The sequence below is a fragment of the Lissotriton vulgaris genome, chromosome 11, assembly GCF_964263255.1.
Source record: "Lissotriton vulgaris chromosome 11, aLisVul1.2, whole genome shotgun sequence".
In the NCBI taxonomy this organism is placed as follows: domain Eukaryota; kingdom Metazoa; phylum Chordata; class Amphibia; order Caudata; family Salamandridae; genus Lissotriton; species Lissotriton vulgaris.
Genome location: NC_141699.1, coordinates 250,440,167 through 250,454,867, shown reverse-complemented (window position 1 = coordinate 250,454,867; position 14,701 = coordinate 250,440,167). Strand labels below are relative to the sequence as shown.

General features: G+C 44.8%; 1 protein-coding gene across 2 annotated transcripts in view; it reads left to right on the top strand.

Annotated features, from left to right (window-relative positions):
- The window catches only part of LOC147679581 (solute carrier family 2, facilitated glucose transporter member 11-like), a 318,984-nt gene that overhangs the window by 178,737 nt on the left and 125,546 nt on the right, over positions 1 to 14,701 (top strand). The window lies entirely within an intron of this gene.

The window sequence follows — 14,701 nt, the reverse complement described above, 5'->3', positions numbered from 1 at the left end:
AATCCAACATAAGTCAGGGAAAGTGCTGGATAATAAACCATAATAATTTACTATTCTAACTCCAATCCAACGTAAATCAGGGAAAGTGCTGGATAATAAACCATAATAATTTACTATTCTAACTCCAAACATAACTTAACTCAGGGAATGTGCTGGATAGTAAACCATAATAAATTACTATATGGCTGAGATACCCGCCACCCCCTCTCAACACAATCCCACAAGGAGGGAAACCGGAAACAGTTCTTTAAGTTTTTGGATGTGGGAGGGAGTGACCCTCCCGCGGCCGTATTTATTAAAACAAAAAATTAAACATTAAACGTTTCATATTATGTACAATTTCATTATCACATTGCGATGTTTGGCTAATCTTAACATATTTTCTAATACAGAGGTTCTCCTAGCCGAACTAGCATCCTACAAAAACATTCTCTATAAACACTGAAATTGTACATCCTAACGTTTAAGGGCCAACGGCAAGGTCATAACCGGTGTCAAGATCCCTAACCAGACTTACCCCTCCCACTTGGGAAGGGCGACAGCACAGAGGCTTACCTCAAGTGCAACTACTAACAATTTCCCTTGACTTGTCGGGGGCACTTAAGACTCGACGCCATTTAAAGGTCGTTCGAATACTTGTGTGTGGTATCTAGAAGGTATCGTGGACCTCCCCCCACCCCACACAACTTACCGCATCTGCCGTCGCAGATGACCCTGGCCCCGGGAAATTCCTCAGGAGGGGGCTGTAACCCCTCCTACACAGGAAGGGGCCTTGACCGCCTTTCCTTAACTTCCGGCGACCCGCCCTTAGACGGGACCGCCTCCCCATTGAGGGGCCAATGGCCACCTCCCCCGAGCGCTCCCATCCGTGTTGGGTGACGCCCACTCATAGGGATCTACCAATTAGTGCTCACCGATCATGACCTTACCGCCTACCAAAAAATTAAATACGACAATTCGAACTTATGAAAACATTGGTCGCTACGACCGAAAGGGCATGCTTAAAAGCAACACTACATCAAGTCCTTTTAATCGTAACAACCTAACGATATTCACCATACTTTATTATGATAAACCACAAAACTGATACTTTCACAACCTGTAAACGAAAAGAAAGAACATACTTAGAAAATTCACTTTAATGCACAACAACTTGCTGTCCTCAGGGGCTGGTGGGTGGGTCAAAATTGGCTCTTCGTTCTGTCCCGAGCTCACGTGTGGCGAGGAGGTGCAGCTTCGGAGCACAAGAACAAGAGGACGTCTTCAGGCCTTGCGTCTCCTTTTATCCATCTTCAGGGCGGGCGTAAACCCGCCCCTGCCCGTCCCGGAGGCGGGTCTGGCTACGTCGGTGTCTAGGCTAGCCCACTCTAGGGCGGGAACAAGCGCGCCCCGGCTACGCCGCTTCGGGCATACCAGCCGAGACGCGCCTCCCGCCACAAAATGGCTTCCCGGGGGGATCGAGGCACTCCGCCATACGTTCGGGGGGACCGAGTGGTCGCCCCTTTCCATATGGCTGAGATACCCGCCACCCCCTCTCAACACAATCCCACAAGGAGGGAAACCGGAAACAGTTCTTTAAGTTTTTGGATGTGGGAGGGAGTGACCCTCCCGCGGCCGTATTTATTAAAACAAAAAATTAAACATTAAACGTTTCATATTATGTACAATTTCATTATCACATTGCGATGTTTGGCTAATCTTAACATATTTTCTAATACAGAGGTTCTCCTAGCCGAACTAGCATCCTACAAAAACATTCTCTATAAACACTGAAATTGTACATCCTAACGTTTAAGGGCCAACGGCAAGGTCATAACCGGTGTCAAGATCCCTAACCAGACTTACCCCTCCCACTTGGGAAGGGCGACAGCACAGAGGCTTACCTCAAGTGCAACTACTAACAATTTCCCTTGACTTGTCGGGGGCACTTAAGACTCGACGCCATTTAAAGGTCGTTCGAATACTTGTGTGTGGTATCTAGAAGGTATCGTGGACCTCCCCCCACCCCACACAACTTACCGCATCTGCCGTCGCAGATGACCCTGGCCCCGGGAAATTCCTCAGGAGGGGGCTGTAACCCCTCCTACACAGGAAGGGGCCTTGACCGCCTTTCCTTAACTTCCGGCGACCCGCCCTTAGACGGGACCGCCTCCCCATTGAGGGGCCAATGGCCACCTCCCCCGAGCGCTCCCATCCGTGTTGGGTGACGCCCACTCATAGGGATCTACCAATTAGTGCTCACCGATCATGACCTTACCGCCACAGGTCCGGATAGTTGACCGGCTATCCGGACCCCCCACCAAACTCCTACCTAAAGGTCATGTTTTAACGATTTTAACCAAGCTAGGAAGTCACCTATGAGTAACTCATTGCCCACCCTCGACAAATGCACACCATCCCCCAAATACATACTATCATCATTAATACAACTATGCGAGATCGAATGCAATGTCTTGGAACGGAACAACCTACTCACTTTGTTATTTAATTTCTTAACGGAATGATTCAAAGCAGGGACCGAGATAGCCCCCCGCCACACTTTTCGTGGGATCATATGAGACCACGCAATTATACACCCCGGAACTCTCCTTGCTAACCAACTTACCGTGGAAAGCATAGCCTCCAGGAGAAGTCGTCTACCGGTGGTAACTAAGTCGTTGCCCCCCAAATGTACTATGACTATGGACGGCGGTGACCTCATCCGCTCTAACAAACCCTCAAAGAATGCCTGAAACTGGTCAATACAGAGACCGCCCCTTCCGTAGAAGGACACTCTGTACCCGTATTCCCCAGGTACGTGAATCATATCACCTGCTTTGAATACGTCTGCGGCCCGTCTCACGTATGAGTGGCCTACGACCCACACCTCCTTTCTCTCAGCCGGTGATGTGTGACCGCTGGCCTGGTGTTGGGTCAACTGCACAGTCCGCCCTGCCGCGTAGGCTTGCGCAACTGAAAACAAACAAAAGACAAGAAGCGTGAGTACATGATTACAGCTTCACAACATGTGCAATCGCACATACCTCTTATAACAATTGGAGGACCAATGCCCCACACGTTTCACTTGTTCTACATTAAGACCCCTGGCTGTAGCTTCTGTGGCAGCCCCTATACGAAAGGAATGGGTCCCAAATTCACCCCGGTCCAAGCCCGCTGCGGCAATGGCCATTGCAAGCACCCGCTGAAACTGAAACCTCGTCAGCGGGGTGGCGTCTACATGCCTCAACAATGTCCCCCCCCATGATGCCACCCTTCGTGCTAGGTAATCTTCTAAGCACTGAACCGGACACATGGATGACTCGGGGATCCTGCGAATGATCGTGCAGTCCCCCCTCCCATCCTGGTCAGTCTTGGACCTGAGAAAGGAGACAATCATCGCATCACCCCTGATCTGAACCTGCTCTCTGCACAAGCCCCCCCGTCACATCCCGCTTGTTCCTTGCCACTAGCTCACTAACTCTCATAGCCCCGTGAAATGCCAGCATAAATGCAGTCCGGAACAAACAGGTCTCGAACGGGGACGAGCATGTGTTAGGGAGTGTGGTCAGCAACTGGGACAACCTGTCTAGACCTATCGGTCGTCTTACGTCTACTCTGCGACCCTCTAGGCGTTGCCACCCACGCAGCGCTTTCTGTACCGTAAAAGACGCTGTTGGGTCCAGGATGCCATGGGCCCTGGCAACAAAGGAAATGGCGGCACGATGCCTTTGGGCCGTAGCCACCGATTTCCCAGCCCTACGTAAAGACATCAGGAAAAGTACTACCCACTCCTCCTGCCCCCAAAGTCCCCCTCTCTCTGCCCCTAAAAAGGCTAAATAGGCCTGGAACGCCCCTTCATATGCCTTCCTTGTCCTGGGTGCTAGACTCTCTCCCACGAGGTGACGAAGTTCGGGGCACCGAGAGACCAGAGAGCTTCGGGGAAGGGTGCCGGCTCCGGGTCCGCTGAAGGAAGGAAACCCGAGAAAGCCTGCATGTGAAAACGAGACAGTGCATCAGCGGCCTGATTCATCACCCCAGGGACATGTTTTGCTCTGAATACCACGTTCAGCTGCATACACCGTAAGACGATTTCTTTGAGCAGCCTCAAAATCAATTTACAACGGGCTGCCTGACTATTGATGCATTCTACCACGGTCATATTGTCGGACCAGAACACAACGGAATGATCTCTGAACCCTTCTGGCCAGGTTCTAAGGGCCACCAGAATGGGAAATAGTTCGAGGAAAGCGATGTTACTTGTCAGCCCCTTCTCGTGCCACCATAGGGGCCACTTCTGTGCCGACCATTTTGTGCCGAAGATGGCGCCAAAACCTACGCTTCCTGCTGAATCTGTCCATAGCCCAAGCTCATCGGAGGACATGGCTGGCTTGTTCCAGACAACTCGACCATTGAAGTCCGCCAGAAATGCTAACCAAATCCGCATGTCCTGGCGGACCTCGGCCGATAACCTCGTACGATGATGACCCTCCTTTAGGCCAACCATCGCTTGGGCAATTGAGCGGGAAAAGGGGCGAGCCATTGGGATCACCCTCAAGGCAAAGTTCAACTTTCCCACTAATTGTTGTAACTGCTGTAGTGTAACCTTGGATACATGTAAACACACTTGGAGGGCTGCTCTGAATTTACAGATTTTGCTGGCTGGTAAACGGAAACACCCCTCCCTTGAGTCCAACTCGATCCCCAAAAACTCGAGGCAAGTCGTGGGACCCATAGTTTTACCCGGTGCCAATGGTACACCAAACTGGCCCATCAACACACGGAATTCAGCTAAGGCCTGTGCACATGCGGGATTTCCGGCGGGGCCAAGGAACAAAAAGTCGTCAAGGTAATGCATTACATTTCGGAAACCCGTTTTCTTAGTGAACACCCATTGCAGGAAAGTACTGAATTGCTCAAAGTAAGCACATGATATAGAGCATCCCATTGGCATACACCTATCCATGTAGAATGACCCCTGGAACCCGAATCCCAGCAGACGCTGATCGTCTGGGTGTACCGGGAGCAACCGGAACGCTGACTCGATGTCTGATTTTGCCATCAGCGTCCCGGGCCCCAGGCGATTCAAGATGGCTACTGCCTCATCAAACGATGCGTATCGCACCGAACAAGCTTCCGGATCAATTGCGTCGTTCACCGAAAGACCAATGGGAGCAGACAGATTATGGATCAAACGAAACTCACCTGGGTCCTTCTTGGGGACCACCCCTAACGGAGAACAAACGAAACCTGGTACCGGGGGTACACTAAACGGGCCGGCGACCCGGCCCCGGCTAACCTCTTTGTGGATTTTTTCTTGTACTACAGATGTATGTTGTAAAACGGAAAGTTGATTTTTGCACATCCCTACACCCTGAAAGTCCCCTACCGGGATGCGGAAACCATTTGTAAAACCGTCCCGCAGCACCCCGGCAGAAGTCCGATCCGGGTAGTCGCTGAGCCAGGGAATCATTGCCAGGGTATCAATCGGGGTTGGTAAAGGCGCCCCTCGGCCTAACTTAGACCTGTTTGGCGCCTCCCTTACCCCCATTCTCACTCGTTCTGGCTCTGCACGATGACTCAGGATGGGATGATCCACACGTACTACATTCGTGTTTGAATTTACACGACCCCGGTGGCCTAGTACACTTCCCCTTGTTGAAATTAAAACAGAAACCCTTTCTCCCTGTATTGCCCGCGGGCCTCGACTGGTCGTCGGTGCTCGTACTTGGGCGAAAGGGCGTCCCCACATTCTGGCGGGAGTAATCAACAACATTGCTCCCGACCAATGGCATCCTTAACATTCCCGATTCCTTCATTTTGTCCCATGTTAGAGAATCGTAACAATCCCAAGTCAAACTCTTGTTATGTTCCTTTTCCTTCCTGAACAGATTGTCGTAACAAAACCAATGGTTGCCTTGATATGTTGTTGAGTAACCCATAATCCGTGATTGATAAACGGGAAACTCAGGAAGCAACTCAGGCCTACGTTCCCCCAGAATCGATGTGAAAATTCCCCATGCATTGCCCCAATTGCCAATGTTCTCATTTACCTTAAAGGCGGCCATTTTTGCGCGCCAAACACTCGGATGCATTAAGTCCTTTTGACTTTTCACATGCTCCACATCATAATGATCAACAAGCAAGGAAAAAATATTCACGTATTCCCCTGCCCAGATCTTTTCCTTTATGGCTAAAGGCACATGTTGTCCCAATCTCTCTCTACGAGAGGGTGCTGACTCGTCCCTTGCAATCGGCAACGGCCGCTTACCTGAACTGGACGCAGCTTCTGCCGCTTGCGGCTTGTCTATCCCCGCCAATGGCGCAGCTACTCTTGCTGCCTCTCTCTTCTCACGAAGCCCTTTTATCAGCGCCTGTGCCTCGGCAGCCGTGGCGCCACCACTACTATCCCCCAACCAAGCCGCTAGCTGTGCTGCCAGCTCGGGGGGCATGTCTTCCTTGGGCGTCGGGGTGACGACAACGGGGATTGGATTCCCCTCTATTGGAACTGGGGTCGGCGCCTCGAGCGGTGCAGGGGGAACCGGGATGTCTCCACCGGCTGGAACCTTTCTCGGCCTCTTCGGTCTCCCTCCAGCCGGCGCAGGGCCCGAACCCTCCTCCCCGTCTCGCTCTGCCAACCGTCTCTTTATGTCTGCCATATCTTTGAAAAGGGCCCGCACCATCTGGTCGGTCGACATTTTCTTTGCGACTTTCTTTGGCATCTCTCCGACGAAGTATCTAGAAGACAAAGAAAAGGATCAAAACGCTCAAAATTGGCTCTTCGTTCTGTCCCGAGCTCACGTGTGGCGAGGAGGTGCAGCTTCGGAGCACAAGAACAAGAGGACGTCTTCAGGCCTTGCGTCTCCTTTTATCCATCTTCAGGGCGGGCGTAAACCCGCCCCTGCCCGTCCCGGAGGCGGGTCTGGCTACGTCGGTGTCTAGGCTAGCCCACTCTAGGGCGGGAACAAGCGCGCCCCGGCTACGCCGCTTCGGGCATACCAGCCGAGACGCGCCTCCCGCCACAAAATGGCTTCCCGGGGGGATCGAGGCACTCCGCCATACGTTCGGGGGGACCGAGTGGTCGCCCCTTTCCATTCTAACTCCAATCCAACATAAGTCAGGGAAAGTGCTGGATAGTAAACCATAATAAATTACTATTCTAACTCCAATCCAACATAAGTCAGGGAAAGTGCTGGATAATAAACCATTATAATTTACTATTCCAACTCCAATCCAACATAAGTCAGGGAAAGTGCTGGATAATAAACCATAATAATTTACTATTCTAACTCCAAACATAACTTAACTCTGGAAATGTGCTGGATAGTAAACTATAAAAAAATACTATTCTAACTCCAATCCAACAAAAATCAGAGAAAGTGCTGGATATAAACCATAATAATTTACTAATCTAACTCCAATCCAACATAAGTCAGGGATTGTGCAGGATAGTAAACAATTTACATATTAAAAATTAAAATTCGTTAAAATTTCTAATTTGGAATTTAGCATTTCGAATTCTGATTAAATTTCAATTATGTAATTTTTAAACAAATTTTAAATTACATAATTTTTAATTTACTACCCACCCTTATCCCCTATTATACCTATTACCCACTACGATAATATTATTTTGAAATTTTAAATTATGATTACAAAAAAAATTTCGTAAAATATTCCAAATTAGATTACAAAATTTCTAATTCTGTTTTTTTTTACTTTTTATTATTATTTTATTTTTCACAAAAATAAAATTTTCTAATTACTACCCACCCTTATCCCCTAAAATACCAATTACCCGCTACTAATATTTAACTTTTACATTTTCATTAAGGATTACAAATAAAATTTAGTGAAAATTTCAATTTTGAAATTTTAAATTTCGAATTCAGATTATTTTTCTAATTTCTTCATTTTTAAGACTTTTTATTTATTAATTTTTAAATTACTACCCACCCTTATCCCCTAAAATACCAATTACCCGCTACTAAAATTTAAATATGACTTTTTCATTAATCATTACAAATAAAATTTCGTGTAAAATTCTATTTACTAATTTTAAATTTCGAATTCTGATTAAATTTCTATTTTGTTCTTTTTTTTAACATTTTTTATATTAAATTTTAAATTACTACCCACCCTTATCCCCTATAATACCAATAACCCGCTACTAAAATTTTAACAAATCTTTTGTAAAATATTATTTTTTTAACCTTATTATTACTAATAATATGTTTTCTAATTTTTTACACAACATAATACTAAAAATTTTTGTTTTTCTAACACATTATATTTTTTTGACGATATTATATACAACGACTTTTTAGTCAACGATATTCTATTCATCGATATTTTTGTTTGACGATATTTATGTCAATCTAAAAAAACGATATTTTTTGCAACGATATTTACTTAGGCGATATTTTTTAATTTCGATATTCTTACCACGATATTAATGCTAGTCGATATTTTCCCGTCGATATTCTATCTTAATACCATGGAAGACGAAGTTCTTGCAGTAGTGAATAACAAAGGATTTGTTACTACCAGGACATGTAAAGCTTAAAAATGCAGGTCTAACTATTTATATACCCTGCACCCTGCCCTCTGGGCGGTCCAAGGCCTATCTCAGGGGTTACTTACATGTTTTAAAATGGAAGGTTTGGGCCTAGCAAAAGGTTTTTTTTTTGCCAGGTCAAACTGGCAGTTTAAACTACACACACAGGCTGCAGTGGCAGGCATGAGACATGTTTAAAGGACTACTTAAGTGAGTGACACAATCAGTGTTGCAGGGCCACTCTGAAGCATTTAATGTACAGGCCCTGGGCCCAGGTAGTGTCACTTTATTAGGTACTTAAAACTAAATAAGATATGACAATTGGGTATTTGCCAATTCTAACATGCGTTAAGGAGAGGTCACAAGCACTTTAGCACTGGTTAGCACTAGTAACATGAGTAGAGTTCTAAAGTCAGCCTAACAAAGTCAGCAAAACAGGAAGTCGGAAGGCAAAAGGTTTGGGCAGTAAACCACACCAAGGATGCCAGGTCAAATAAATTAAATATCTTGGCAATTTTTTCTATGAACTTACAAGAGACACACTTTTTGCATACTAATCGTGCTAGGCTTCACAACTCTCAGGTGGGGATGGGTTGGGAACCACCTGAATGCCTTGGAGAAGGTGGTAAACAAGGCTAAAGAACTGCTAGTGACATTGGATGGCCTTCTCGCAGTAGACTGAGACCTGTAAAAGGACCATGAAATACTATTCTCCAATATGAGACACATTGATGCAGGGAAAAAGTGCAGTCTCAAATTGCAGAAGGAAGCCCCATGGTATACCAAATCCTGTAGGGTGGCCAGGACAGAGCTTCTGCTAGCTGCTATAGCTAAAAATAAATCCCAACTTGCACACTGTGGAGCGATTTGTAAAAGAGAAGTGGCTAATGGCTAGAGGGAGCGGGCGGATGCTCTATGGCATGGGTACATGCCATCATTTCACCAGTAACCTTAAAGTACTGTCTGTGGCATGCTTAAGGGTTGCACAAATGCCAGTAATGCTAGGGTTGGTCTGATGAAAGGTGGGCAAAGGAGGACGCGAAGCAGATGTAGGGTCTGGACAACAAACTGAGCTTTCATGTGATATCTGTCTGCCAATAAAGCTCTAGGCTCATACACCAAGTATTAAAGTCAAAGCATTAACTTCTAATGTACAACGTGAGAGGGAAAGAGATACTCATCTGGTGGAGTAATTGCAAAATGTGAAACCAGAGAACCTAGTATCAGTCCCAGTTTCCCCACTGCACAAAACTGTGTGATCTTAGGCAATTGGTTAATTTCACTTTGCCTCCTATTCTTTCATTAACACCTACGGAGACCCCTAAAATATACAAGCTCAGGATGTGTGCTGTACAAAACCTTTTCTTGGGTTTTATTTGATAAACTAGCTTACCCGTCGCGCGTTGCTGCGATCTCAGAAGAAAGTAAATTCAAGGAAACTCGTTATGATAATATTACATTTACATTGTGTCATTGTTATTGAAACTTATTAATTTTATTTTTTAAAACATTTCTAAGTGTGGCTTGAGCAGTACGTCCCCGATTGGCTTCCAATCTTGATTCTGGTTGCTTGTTAGTTTGAGGAGAATGGGCTTGAGCAGTGCTACTTGATCGGCTTCCAATCTTGATTCTCGTTGCTCGTTCGTTTGAGAATTACGGGCTTGAGCAGTTTGCATTCGAACAGCTTCTAATCTTGCTTCCCGTTGCTCATCTGTTTCTGAAGCTCCTAATGCCTTTTTCTTTTGTGCTTCTGATGTAGATTGACCAATCGATTTCCGTTTGGGGGTCATAACTTACGACGATGCTCGCAAATTCGCTGTCTATTTCAGTATTCGAAAGATTATGAGGGCCCTGGGGGACCGATTTTTAAAACATGTTTTGGACAGAAACCTTTGCGGGAGTGTACTCAACAACTTCCCAAAGTTTCATGGCAATCGGATGAATGGTGTAGTAATGCATAAAGGACAAACAGACAGGCAGACATACTTTCGTTTTTATATATATAGACTATCATGCTGTTCCAATTATTTAACAACAAAGGCTACACACAAGGTGGACCTGACAAATTACTTGCCTCTTGGTTCACTAATGCCATTGTTTTCAGAATGGGAGTGGCATGAATATTTCCAAGATCAATGTTGAAAACTATCGCTGCTAAGAAATGCCTCTCAATACAGTGATATGATCTCTTTATTGTGTATTTATCTAGGAACCGGAATCAATATTACTATTTTATGCCCTTGTACGGCTATAATCATTAATATCCCTATAATGGCATAAGAATCAGATCCATATTTAAGTAAATTGCCCTTGCAGTCCAAGGGACGGCAAAAGCTACTTCCTTGGATTCCTAGAAAGCACAACGAGTTCTTTCGACACGCCAAACCTCCAGCAACCTGGGAAATCCCCACTTGCTTTGTTTTGATTTGTAATAGAACTCCTGCGAGCACTGTAAGAACGGCCAGTTCTTAGTGACATCTTTATTGACGTCTTATGTCCAAACCTTACGTCAAACTCGGCACCTTTCAGGTATAAATATACCAACGTTGCCTTAAGCAAACACACAGTGGTGGTTTTGAAGCAGAGCAGCTATCTACTTGCCGAGAGCCCAGCTGATGCGAAAAGCCCACGGACGCTGCCCCTCCTCTTTGACGCGCTGAGAAAGACGCTGTCTTTTCTCCTGCCAAGAAAATCCAGCTCCGGCGTTTACAACCTACCCTTGCGGGTGATTGGGTATCGAGTCCTGAAAGAGAGATACCAGACCTCCTACATTCTATTCCCAAGGTATAGTGCTGACTAAACCCTTAGAGAGAATTCTTGAATCAGATTCTTGGCAAAACCAACTTAACCTAAACTGCTACTTACTTACTCCTTCCCACGTATTAGGCTTAGGTCAGGTACACAGGGGTAGGCGTATTTAGAAGCACCAGTTGAGCACGTTAGTCACGTTAGTCAATGTATATATGTATGTATATATTTTATCCATTTTAAAGTGTCTTATGGCTAAGAAACCATATCAATGCTTTTACAGCATTATTTCATAATACTCCTTTTACTGTACGTACTTTACTTTATATTAAGTATTGCAATTGTGGCAATTCATTTCTCTTTCATGAGAAGGAAGACTGCTCAATAAATAATACCTTTTATTGAAAACGCCCGTCTCTCTCTTCTCTGCACTCTGGTGAAACTAAGAACGAACATTTGACTGAGTGAAATAGCTGTCTATTAATTTCACACGACTCTAGAGATTTACTCTTATTCTGGGGGAGCAAAGTTGTCATGTTATATGGTTGTCGGAAGCTGAATCTCTACTGACTATATTAGACTTAATTTAGGTTTGCGCCAGCTAACTCAGAGGAAGCTGAATCCCTTCTTGTCTGAGCCTGGGAAGCTTATCCCTCCCTATTCATTCAAGAAAGTTTCCAGTGACCTCTGAGCTAGCTGGCGCAAACCTAAATTAAGTCTAATATAGTCAGTAGAGACCTAGTCGACCTCAGTCCTACGTCTACACTGCTGAATATATTATTCCAATGCGCAGAGCCTATTGGGAATATAGGAACTACACTACATCTTCTACTTAGGCAAAATGTTCATGCATGCTGATAAAGTACATTTTTTTAGAGTATGCAGATAGTTGTTCGTGTTTTTACATGTTTAGTGCAAGATGTATTTAAAACTAAAGGAGTTCCTAAAGATAAGCTTTCTAGGACGCTTTCTTTTCTTCTTTACCATTACTTGAGTTGATGTGCAAATAAAGTATGCCCGTTTGTTTCACAGCTTTCTGTATACTCCTGCTCTGTCAAGCGAACAGCAGCCCAGTGTTGCTGTTCACCAGGGGGCTGCAATTAAAGGTCAGGACGGCCACATTCTGCCCCCGTGCTGTACTTTGAGTATCCCAGCTCTATAGGATGAGCTAACATTTGGCTTGTGCTCTAAAGATAATAGAATGTTTTCGAATGAGAAGAAAGGATGGGAGGAAACCAGTGGAATGCCTTGTACAGCCCCAGGACTGGGTATTGCACTTCTGTAATTAGTGCACTTGTAGTGCAGATCCTTCAGGCGTGGATATTGATCTAGCATTTGCAGCAAACATTGAATATCACAATTCCATGTCATTTGTGGTCAGGGAAACAAGAGATGCAATCAGGTCCACTCTTCAAGAAAAAGCGTGAACCATTGAAAAAGCTCCAGGCCCTGATGGAACCCAAATTAGCCTTTTAAGGCCAACTTGGACACTTTGGGTACTGACATGATTTATCTGTCAAATTCAATATTAAAGGGTATGAAGATTCCACCCCCTTGGTTCACAGCTGAAATTATCCTGATTTTTAAGAAAGACAAATAAAATGTCCCAAATAACTACCCACGGATTAGTTTAAGAGACTCCTCTCAGAAGATTTTGCTATTGCATCTTTTGGACCGGACCAAGGAGAAAAACATAACCTCAGAGTTTCAGATGGGGATTAGATGTTTCATTAGCGCAGTTGATCAGATCTTCTGGTTTAATTATATTTTCTGGAATGCCGTAACAATCAACGGTGGATGGGGGGGGGGGGGCAAAATTTTTATCTCCATCATGGATCTCCCCGCTGCCTTTTCTGTAGTCCCAAAAGCACTAGTGTGGGGAGCGTTAGATAAAATGGTCATCCCCCTCCAATCTACTGGCAATTCTCATATGGTTACACAAAGACAATTACTCAAGGGTTGGGGGGAGCAAGGCCAACTCACTGACCTCATAAAGATATTACTGAGCAGGGCGTCGCATTGGACCCATCCTTATGTTCAATGCACCTTACCGATGTAACGAATTGGCTGGATAGGGATGGTTGAGACTCCCCCAAAATGTTAGTCTGCTTTACTCTTTGCAGATGATATGCTGAAGATTTTAAAACCATGAAAGGCTAACAGCAGCTCCTGGATGATTTCAACCATTTTTTTCACATTCGAGGATTGGAGCTCAATAGCGCAAACAACAAATTGATGGTATTTAGTTATGCAAGAAGTAAGAACATAAAGTGTAAGCTGTTTGTTCACGCAGATCCCATAGAACAGGTTTATAACTCTGACTGTTTGGATCTGAGAATAACTGTAAGCATGGACTGAACCATGCAGGTTCAAAAATCCTATTGCTCTCTAATACACTATAACTGTAGACTACTGAAGGTCTTTAATGAAACCCACTCAAAAAGGGTCATCCCCCAGAGAGACTTATAATATTAAGGCCCTCGCGGCAGTGTGAAATGGCTCTGAGATCTAGGGGTACACAAAATTTAATATATTAACTGTGGCAGAAAACAGGTTCATTAGGTCCCTTTTCACACTTCCACAGAACAGCCCTTTGATCCTACTGTGTCTTGACATGGTCTTATGGAAGATCTCTAGGAAAGCTGAGCTCAGGCCATTGCAATATTGGCACAGGCTTTGGACTTCTTCCACCCTAGGTGTCTACCATGAACCCATAAGGGAGCTTATGTCCTCGCAAGCTGTTCATCAAATCCCTTGATAAATGTCTGTCAGGTCGGCACTGAGGAAATTGGGGCTTGAAAGGTTCTGGGGCTACCCCGGGGAATGTCATCTTTAAACAATGGATTGATATTATTTGGGAAGACAGAGGCATTTTACTACATAATTTATACATTTCAAACTATTCCCTGCAAATGAGAAGACAATTGATGAAATTTGATCGCCCTTAGCTTGCAAAGTGCATCTGTAGCTTAGGTATAAGACTCTAGTATTTTTTTTTGCTAAATGAGCACTAGCTCATCCCAGAGTATATCTATGCTCGCTAGAATACATTTGCACTTTACTGCTAAAATTTCAACTAATGCTTGTCTGTTATAAAATGTTTTGCATTGTTGGTGTAGTCTTAAGGGAATGAATAGCCTAATTATCTTGTTTAAATGGAGCCGGAGTGTTGTATTATGCGGAGACACTGACTAAACTGTCCAGGTTTTTACCTCTGTGCTTTAATTATGTATGGTCTTTTATGATATCATGACCGTTGCTTTTATGTTGTTTTAATGTACATTTATGATCTTGAAGTTCGAATAAATGTAGATGATGATGGTGATGAATACACAATCAATCAATCAATCACGGCATTTGTAAAGCGCGCTACTCACCCGGGCGGGTCTCAAGGCGCTGGGAGAGGGGGTACGTTACTGC